The sequence below is a fragment of the Suricata suricatta genome, chromosome 10, assembly GCF_006229205.1.
Source record: "Suricata suricatta isolate VVHF042 chromosome 10, meerkat_22Aug2017_6uvM2_HiC, whole genome shotgun sequence".
Lineage (NCBI taxonomy): Eukaryota > Metazoa > Chordata > Mammalia > Carnivora > Herpestidae > Suricata > Suricata suricatta.
In genome coordinates, this window is record NC_043709.1 from 109942607 (window position 1) to 109953436 (window position 10830).

At 40.5% G+C, this 10830-nt stretch overlaps 1 pseudogene; it reads left to right on the forward strand.

Annotated features, from left to right (window-relative positions):
* The first annotated feature begins 2840 nt into the window (after nt 1-2840).
* Nucleotides 2841-3294, forward strand: LOC115305346 (annotated as a pseudogene).
* Nucleotides 3295-10830: the final 7536 nt, after the last annotated feature.

Consider the following 10830-nt stretch of genomic DNA (forward strand, 5'->3'; position numbering starts at 1 on the left):
ACTATATTGGTGAGTGGAAAACCAGTGTCCTTGAGTATTAGAGACACTGCTCTGATGAATTATAAAGTATATTAATTAAAATAAATGTTTTTTAATGGGACTCTTTCCTGACCTATTAAGGGTACCTAATTTAAGGCCATGCATAGATTGACATTATGACTTTTTAAATGAAGAAAAGTGATGATGGTGACCAACATATGTGCAATGATTTCTAGTTTACAAAGGGCTCTATTTAGTCATTCCTACATCTATTATTTAATTAATCACTCCCAGATATCCTGTGAGATAGGCATTATTATTCACATTTTACAGAAGACGAGAATAGATCCTTGAGATTCAGGTATGTGTCTCAAGTTATACATCTAGAAAATTGTCAAGAAAATATTTTAATCCAGGCTCTATAGCTCCAAATGTTTCCTTCTTTCTATTTCATAACATTGATGAACATTTTCCTACTTATCCCCCTGTATATTTGAGAAGGCTGAACATACCAGAAGTCCAAGATAAAAATGGTTAATGCAATTGTGTGTTTCAAGTAATGCTATTTTAAATTCTCACATATATGATTTTGAAGTCAAATCCATGGTTCAAAGTACTGGCATTTGAGGTCCATAAAGTTGCAGATACTCAATTTTGACTTTGAAACTTCAGGGGTCAGGATTGTAAACAGAGAAGTTCAAGTTGCTCATGAGTAAACTTCCTCCAATAACGTATTTTGTGAGTAATCATGATGTTCAGGACGTTAGCATTTCCAATTGTCTTGTAAATTTAAGATGCTCCCAAGTAATGAAGGGTGACCTATTGAAGCTGGCAGATTAGATATCAAGTAATTAGATTTGTTCAAGAGCTTATCTACTACTGAGCAAAAATTGCAAGCTTAGTCTCATCTGGGATGATCCCTTTTTGCTTTCTTGCTGCTAATTTGGATAAGGCAAGGTCATTTCACTCAGTACCTTCTTTCAAACACATCTACCTTCCTGAAGGGCACTGCTTTCTTTAGTACAGGGCACAACAAATGAATTATCATTATTTGGGGTTCTCATGGTGAGAGGCCAGAGAGAGAAGGCACTACTTATTCATAGGTTTGGATAGAAATGAAGCTGTTCTGCTATCAAGGATAGAATTACATATGGCTTCAAGTATCTTGGTGGTGGGTATAATGCTGAGAGCAGAGAGAAAAAAAAAAGATCTGACCTCTATCTGGCTTAGGGGCTTCTAAATTATGTGACTTGTGGAATTTATTGAGGGCCTCTATCAATCAATAAATGAAAAATAGCTGTTGATTCCCTTGTGTGTACATAACACCATGTTCAAAACTATGGGGGATGTACATGACAGGATAAAAACTCTTACCTTCTGGGAATGCGTAATCTAATTGAGGGCATTTCAAAATATTAAAGAGCAGCCAATGATATGTCTCAAAGTAATGGCATTTGAATCTTTGCTTTAGAAGTTCAAGGAACAGAAAGAGCAATCACAGTGAGGGGAGACTCAGGCAACTATTTATTGAACCAAGTTGGGTGGCATGTGGATAGGAGATAGAAAAAAAATAGTCCTGAGGAAGAAATCCACAATGGAAGGAAACTTATATGAGTTTGTTTTGGAAGACTCAAGAAAAAAGTCTGGGATATTAGGAGGAGACCCACTCGGGGAGATCCTGAAATAATAGCCTGAAAAACCTGCGGTTCATGAGCTAGACAGCAAAGTGTCATTTTTGAGGGGAAGATGCCCAGCTGGAGGTGATGTATCAGAATAGCTAAGCTGATGGTATCTAGCATGAAAACGTGGGTGAGTGGGGCCAGTGACTGAGGTAAGGAAACCTAGAAAGTGCAACGAAAATTCAAGACCACTTTTGCATTGTTTACATATTAAGACAATATATATCCAAGGAATCTCAACGCAAATTATGTGAGCTACATGATGGTGGATACCTGTAAAGGAAGAATAGCAGTTACATGAATTGTGGCCTGGGGTGGGAGAAGGCCATGGCTATGAATGGGAGAGGTGCTGGGGACAATTTCCTAATTGTACCTCCTTTCCTTCTCTGGAGGGATCCCTGTCAACCCCAGGGTCACTGTGTGGCAGCACGGAAGCAGCAAGATTTGTTACTCTAGGGTAGCTCAGGATCCCAGCTAGGAAGGAAAGTCAGTAGAGGAGTACAGGAGATTGGCAGGTCTGGGAATTTCCCTACTTCCCCTAAGGGCAAGGTCATTATCACACACAAAAGATGGTACACTACAAATCAGGGCTGCCCAGAGCAGACCCTTGGTTGAGTAACTATGAGGTTCCCTTGGAGAATGGTAGGATGCCTGAGGAGAATAAGGGATGTCTGAGATGAAATTACAATTCTCTTAAAAAATTTTTTTAAAAATTTTATTCATTTTTGAGAGTGATAGAGACAAAGGGTGGGTGGGGGAAGAGCAGAGAGAGAGGGAGACACAGAGGCAGGCTCCAGGCTTGGAGTTGTCAGCACAGAGCCTGATGCAGGGCTCAAACTCATAAACCATGAGATCATAACCTGAGCCGAAGTTGATAGCTTAACGAGCTGAGCCATCCAGGCTCCCTGAAATTATAATTCTAAAGGCTCTCTGATCTGTCTATTCTAGTGGGGCAAGAACTAGATCCTAGATTTACTTCTCTAAGTAGACACTACTAGTTAAAGCAATTTTAGTTCTGAAAGGATACAAAATAAAGTCATAGGGGAAATTGCCAGGGATTTGAGGAGTGCATGCATAATGAAAAAAAAAAGGGGGACAACCAATGGACAGAAATCTCTCAGAGAAAGCAGAATTAAAATTCCTCTTTCCCTCTTGGCTGCTGTAGTGAGAGGAGCTGCCACCATGTCTGCCCACCTGTGATGGGTGGTCTCCAATGGAATTGCTCCGACTTCCTGATCAAGAGGAATAAGTAGACATACAGCAGGAACCCATCATCTGAAGGTTGCAACTCCTTTGCTACCATGGGCTGATTCACTGTAAGACTGTGGGCGTGGAGCCGCGGCCATGGCCGAGGTGTAGTGGTGATCAGGAAGCAAAGATCTGGCCAACGAAAACTTGTGGCTTCCTTGAACAACACCTTGGCCATTCTCAGCAACATCAGGCACATGATCTGCAAGAAAATGTACCACCCAGATCTGTACTGTACTTGGCTGCAGTCCACCAAGCCAGTACCATCCTGTGTAGCCAAAAGCCTGTGATGGTGAAGAGGAAGCCACCTGCCCCACCCACAGCTCCTGAGTACCTGCTCCCCACCTCCAAAGCAATAAAGATGTCAGCCCCTTCAAACAAAAGCTGATAAAGAACATAAAATAAATATAATTAACATCACCAGAAGGATATGGAAGACTATTGAAAAATGCCACAGGAACAAGCACTTATAAAGAGGAAGCAATTTAAATCTTAACTTTGAAAATATAAGTGTTGAAATAAGGGATTTAGTGGCTGGTTGGATTACAGAATTGATACAGCTGAATAAATAAAATTCTCCTAAAAAACATCACAAATTGGATAAAAAGATAGATTGAGAGACAAGCAAAGCTATAGGGAAGTAGAAGGAAGTAGGAACAAGACCCACCTATAAAGAGACCCAGAAATAGTGAAAAAGTAAAATAGAGGAGGTGAAATATTTGAAGGCATATTGACAAATGTTTCTCCAAAATTAAAATGGTCAATCTGGGATTAAAACCTAGGAAGCCCACCTCTAGTGTTCAGGCTTTTAGTTACTCACTTTCTGCTTTGGCAACCATTGGGCAAACTTTGAACTGGATAAGAATTCAGTAAGGCTCTGGGTAAAAGATAGACAGTGTTGCACCATACAGGCACTAATCAACTTCAACACATGGTGGAAAATAAGACATTACATATAATAGCAATACAAAGTATATCTCAGAATTAACCAGAAAGGAAAAAAATGGACTGTCACAGTGAAGTAAGAGCTACTGCTTAAAAGGTTTAGCTTGGGAACGGTGCAGTCATTTCCATGGGGCTTAGTCTTAAAAGAGGTTGAAAACATTTGCCAAAATACTGTGAAAAAAGCTTCCAACAATGGTTGTCTGAAAAAATCAAACATCCAGCTATTTCCAAATATATGTCTGAATTACATAATTGGAGTATTGATTCTTTCATTGTCTCTCTTCAGCTGGGAAATGGGCACACATGCAGATTTGTTTTAGCTGTGTTTGTTAACTAGCAGACATACCTTGGGACCCTTCCAGTAATGTCTGGTCATGAAAATCCCCCAAAGACAGCCTCTCTTCTAAGGCAGTCGTTGGTGATGTCCCAATGTATTAATTTATTGCAAGAGAGTGTGTAGGGGGAAATATGGCCAAGTACCTAGTGCAAAATACATAACTGTGTGTGTATGCAAATGATGTGCAGACATACCTAGAACTTTAATAAAAATGTGATGGAGATCAAATACAATTGACCAGAAGTTCCCACACGTGGTGCACCTGGTGGGAAGCTTAAAGGAAAGCTGGTCCCCCTGGCTTCTCTTTTCTGTTGTATTATGGGTATGCATCCATGGAAATGCCTGGCACTCAGATAGCAAGTAATAAGACATATTTATAATCATCACTTCTTTTATCTTCTTAGCAATCCTGGACATGATTTATTTCATATTAAAACTTAGAGGTGTGGGGTTTCAAAGTTGGGAGGAATCTCAGAGATCCCAGAACGGTCCCTCCATTTTGTGAGTGAGAAGAAAATTCCAGAAGAAGTATTCCACTTATCTGAGTCCACAAGCCGAGGTGGTGGTTGAGGACTGGGGACGGTTTGCCACTATAGGGATTCTTCAACTCTCTCCAGAAGCGATGGAAAAATGCAGCTGTGGTGCAGTGCAGAGCTACAACAAGCTTTGCAGATCTGTGGTAGGAAACGAAGTGCTTTGTGAAATTTCGTAGGCCCCTGTCCAGGGGAAGCCCTGTGAAAGACAGGAATTCCTGCTGGGGCACCAACGGGAGCTGGTGCCAGAGCCCGGGGTCTGCTTCCAGCTTCTTGAGCGGTGGGCGGGGCTTCTACCTTCTCACTTCTATTCCTAAGAAATCTTGGGAAGAAGCTCAGAGCATGCTTGCCAAAAACAGCTTTTAAGGACAATTTGAGCACCTCTTTCCCGGTCTTGAGGCTGCCTGCTAAGGGTGAGTTTGAAGGCTCTCAGGTTCATTACCATAGTCTCCTCCCTCAGAGTCTTGCATAGCACCTCAGAACACGTTTAGTGGGAAGCCTGATTACCATGCCATTCCTCTGCTCTTGCAAGGGGGCAAAGCAAGAATTGTCTTCATACCATGTTTTATAAAGTGTCGTGCATAACAAATGGGGACATTTTTATGGTGTTTGAGAAAAATATAAATGGTAGTTGTGCCACTTCATTCAGCAGATAAAACTAAATAAATATGTTTCATGTTTTTTTTTTCTCCCAGTGAACTATTCCCATGATCTTTTTTTTTTTTTTCCCCTGACTGCAAAACACCAAAGACTGTTAAGGAATTATAAATAGCATGAGAATCAATCTGTGGCATTGCCTTACTTAGGCTCTTGAAATCTCAGTAATGATTTAATACGCAAACATGTTCAGTGCACCTGCCTCAGTGAAACGCAGTGATTTCCCCTGCTGAGTGGTGTGTGGTTCCTCTGCGCCAGCTGGATTGTGCTTTCTTTCTTTTTTTCTGTCCTTGTTTCTGATCCTCCCCATCTTTCCAGTAGCTTGTGTTTACCTTGTGCATTAGATATGCCTCCGAGTGATTTTTCTCTTCTGCTTTATTTTGCTGAGGTGATGTCTGCAAATGTGATTAGGCAAAGGCTGAACAGCCTCACAGAACTGTCCTTCTTTCCAGCTGAGCTAGGGTTGGGGGATCTCAGTGTCTCCCTTTATGAATAAAACACAGGACCAATTTTGCAACTAACGCATAATTCAGGATTGAATTTATAATGCAGAAATAATTTGTATCTGGTGAATAAGAATCGTGACTGGACTGGACTCCACATATTATTTTTCTCCTTTCATTTTCTTTGTGTTAAAAGGCAGATCACAGGGGAAAAAGTCTTTTAAGAGCAAGCACAAAAACTCTAGGCTTGCTCACTGGGTGGGCTAACATGGGATGCCAGATTTGGGTGATTAGGTACAGAAGATTTCCATTTTGTTCAGGTTCTGCTCTTTAGAATTAGTTTGGAAACTATTTCAATCAAGTCAATTGAAATGAGCATGGTTAGGGAAGTGATTCATGAGTAGACAAAATATCCAAGCCTAAGCAGTCTCTGAATACATGATGTGGTTAGATTTCTTTTATTACCCATGGGATGTTGACTGAGCCTCCAGTTATGCATGAAGAACCTTTAGCCTCCCAAGACTAAGGCCATCCCCTGGTTCTGTCTGGCTTGTGCCCTCAAATAAATCCTCCTATTCTCAGGCAGCATCTTTTTTCAGAGTTAGTGTATGACTACTTCAGTTGCTCCTGGCGGTCTCTCTGGGCACAGGGATTCTTCATGGACTGCTCCTATGCCCTGCCACGGCTCCAGAAGAGACCCTCTTCCAAGAATTACTGGTAGGATAATTGGTATCAGGCTATTATGAGGCACAGAGAGAGAAGAAGCATTTTGCTCAGTGGCTCAAGTTTAAGCACCACTCCCAAGTCCTTGGTATCCTGTCCCAGAATTTACTTCTTCTTCCTTCAATAATTAACAAGAGAAATATCCACTTCCCTCAGAGAAATCCCACTCCTATGCACAAGGGTGTGTAAAGATTTGATATCAGCATATTTTGGGTTAATAGTTAATTATTAATTAATAACATCATTTTTGAGAGTTGATACTCAGGTCTAAGTTGGACTGTGTCAAGCCCAGGCTGGGTTCTTTCCGTGGATTCTGTTCTGCTGAGCAGACTGTTTTGTTGGGAAGCACTGTTCCTTTCTATCTTCTGCTAGTTCTCCAATCTAGATTTTTTGCGATCTCTAGAGTACAAGCAGCAGTGTGCACAATGCCCTCAAATGTTATACAGAGCTAAGAAACATTCCCTATACCCTTCCCTCAAACCCCTCAAAATTAAGCAAGCAATTCTTAAATGGCTTTGGCTCGGTTGATTCTAGCAATGTTTCAATTCTTCAAACAAATTACGTCTCAGTGTTGGACACTGCACTCAGGTCAATGGTCATTTCGAAGTACCAGGAACAATAATAGAGTACCTTCTATCAGATCCACACAGTTAAAGGTCCACTTAACAATTTTCTCAAAGCAAAGATCAGTCTTTAAAACAGTGACTGCACATCTCCAAACCATAATAGATAGAGACTGTTTATATCTTAGAATGGTTCCTTCTTCTAGTTTCTAACAACCAAGTTCCAAAATCAAATAATAATACAAACTTTAACTGGTAAATCACTATGCAATGAAATTAATAGGAGAAAAAAATCCCATTAAAAACCCTTTTTCTACTTGGGTTACTTGAGGAATTGGGATTAAAATAATAGCCAAGGGATTAGTGTGCAGGGACGAGTTGAGAGAAAAACCTAAACATATATTGAACATCTACTATGTTCAGTGCTGGGCTAAGTACTTCACATATGATGTTTTATTATACTCCTCAAATGTCATGTGAATTAGCCATTATTGTAGCTAGATGGAAGAGAATAAAATACAGACTCAGGGATATTAAATACCTTGTGCAAGGTCACACAGCCTGTTTGTAAGTATGGAGTTTAGATTTGACCAAGTCTGGAAGGTTCTAAATCTGTTCTTTTTTTCCATGGATGTTCTAAATTTAGAGGTTAATGTTCATTAAGCTGTGGAAGCCTAATGGGTCCCTCTTCTCCATCCTGGTCCTTTTCATATACTTTGTTGGACAAAACAAGTGTGAAGCTGTACTTTGGCCAATTAAGACTTAAATAATTCATTCCTTCAAGTCCTTACTACGTGCCAGACACTGGGGGTATTGGAGGCACAGAGGATAGTGCTGGTGGGGAAGTCATTTCAGCACAGGGCATATTTCTAACTCAAATCACACTTCATTCCTGCTGCCCATCCCCCCTCCATACCATGACCTGAGGAAAGACCTAGAGATGCAGCCTTGGGTCATGTAGGACATTAAAAGAGCTTCAACTATCTGAAGACTCACTCCCATGATTCTTCGCTGTGATGTCTTTCTGTAACTCTGTGTAATTGACTGTGGATTTTTAATTGTTAGGAGGGTAAATTTTTAATCAGGAGAAAATAGTCATGGATAAAAGTAGATGAAGGAAGAGATTTATGAGGCTTTTAGGAAACTTACAGAAAAAATCCCCTAAAAAGTCATCATTTGTTATTCTTAGTATTGACTTGTTAAAAGTGAATCTCATTACCTTTGTTTTATCTGGCATACTTATGGAATATGTTTATTTATTAATGAATTTTTCTAAAACAAATGTAGCAGACACATCAGGGCATTCTCATGATCATCTCACTCTATGGCTGTGTTTATTTATTACCAGCCCCTAGAGACTGTTCAGAAATGGAGAGTTCCGGGAGAACAACAAAAAGCATTCAATTCCTTAAAATGCACGCATTCTATGAATCATTTATTCAAAAGATTAAGAAGCAAATATATTTCTGAGTTTGTGATCACAAATAATCCTCCCCAACACCCTTTCCAGAATTGTTCAGAACAGTTTTCTTTTCCTTCAAGGAGACAGCTGTGGCTCTGAGGTCATGATACAAATGGGTGGGCATACCTGACAGGGGTTTACTACAGAAATTGCTCTCCAGAAGCCCAAACTGGTTAAGTGAGAATGTGGAGGAAGCTGCTTCACTTCTCTCCTTCCTTGGATCTATGCACTCACTCTGCACTGCTTCCATGTTTCCAGATGTTGGTAGACATCACGGAAGCCCACAAAGTGACACTGGGAGCAACAGGTGGCATTCTCTGTGAGGCGGTCAAAAAGTCAGAGACTGTCACATCAGGGAGGGATGTGCAAGCCATTTCATAACCAGCTTCCCTATTCTACAGCTTTGGAAACTGCGGCCAAGGAAAGGTCACTGCCTTTTCCATGGTCACCTGATAGTTCCTGGAAAAGCTGAGGCTCCAACCTGGGGCTTTTCCCCATTCCATACTGACATGGGAGATTTCAGGGAGTTCATCTGATCTACACTCTCATTCCCTTAAGTCCTCACCTGAATACTCATGCCCTAGACACCTAGAGGGGTGAATCAGTAACACTTTGTTATCAGAAATCCCAGGAAGTGAAGAACACACATTTGAATGAAGTATATCCAGGGCCAGAAACAAGCACGTGCACATTAATAATGAAGACCATGTACTGTGACAAGTTCAGAGGAGTATTTGTTACTTGATACAGTATTTCCCCTCGATTCACAGTTTCAGTTACCCATGGTCACCGGTGGCTTGGAAGCAGAATCATCAGAAGGGCAATAGTCATAGCCTAAGGCTGTGTCACAGTGTCTGTGTCACTCACCTCACTTCACCACATTACGAGCATTTTATCATCTCATATCATTATAAGAAGAAAGGTGAGTACAGTCACAGTAAGATGTTTTGAGAGAGACCATATCCTTATCACGTTTATTATAGTTCTATTTTTTAATTGAAGTATAGTTGATACATGTTACATAAGTTTCAGGTGTGCAAACCATGATTCCACAAGACTATACATTATGCTGTGCTCACTCTAAGTGTAGCCACCATCTGTCACCATACAACGCTCACTACAATGTCACTGACTATATTCCTTATGCTGCGGCTTTCATCCCTGTGACTTAGTCGTTCCGTAACCAGAAGCCTGTGTCTGCCACTCCCCTTCACCCACTTTGCCCATCTTCCCACCCCCTCCTCTCTGTCAACCATTGGTAAATTTTCTGTATTTATGGGTCTGTTTCTTTTTTTTATTTGTTCATTTGTTTTGTTATTTAGATTCTCCAAATAAGTGAAATCATATGGTATTTGCCCTTCTCTTTCTGACTTATTTCACTTAGCATAATGTTGTTTTAATTATTTTACTTTTAGTTATTGTTGTTAATCTCTTACTGTACCAAAATCCTAAATGCAATTCTATCACGGGTATATGGTACAAGGGAAAACAGTATACATAGGTTTCAATACTGTCTGCAGTTTCAGGCATCCCCTGTGGATGAGGGAGGATCACTGTAATTGCCAGTAGATGACTTAAGTCAAGTTCTAGAATCCACAATTATCCTCAGGCTCTGCTTAATTTAGCAAGATGCTCACAAGAAGAGAGTTGTATTTTCTGGATGCTGGGATCTGATAGTAGGCTTTGCCTACTCCAAGAGGTGATAATTCTCAATTTTTTTCTTTCTTTATCTTTCTTTCTTTCTCTCTTTCTTTCTTTCTTTTTTTTTTTAAAGAATAAGGCCAACAGGATATTCTCATCAGACCATGTGCTTCTATGTATGTGTGTGCTTCTGAAACGACACTTTTCCTCTTCCCTATTTAAGTTCTGATAAGCTAGCAGTTCAAGTACTTCTGTAATCCACCTCCTACTGCCCTGGAAACTAATGGAGGCTGAAAAGGAGGCAGCAAAATGAGACTCTTGGGTTGAATGCGACTGGCAGACATATTCTGTTGGCTCAAACAGTATTTAAAATAAGCTGAGGCAATATTTACAAACTAGTGGCTTTGTATGAAAACCTGGATTTGAGGTGTGTCTCTCTCTTTTTTAACATTTATTTATTTTTGAGAGACAGAGAGAGACAGAGCATGAATGGGGGAGGAGCGGAGAGAGAGAGCGACACAGAATCAGAAGCAGGCTCCAGGATCTGAGCTGTCAGCACAGAGCCGGAGGTGGGGCTTGAACTCATGAACCTTAAGATCATGACCTGAGCTGAAGTCGGA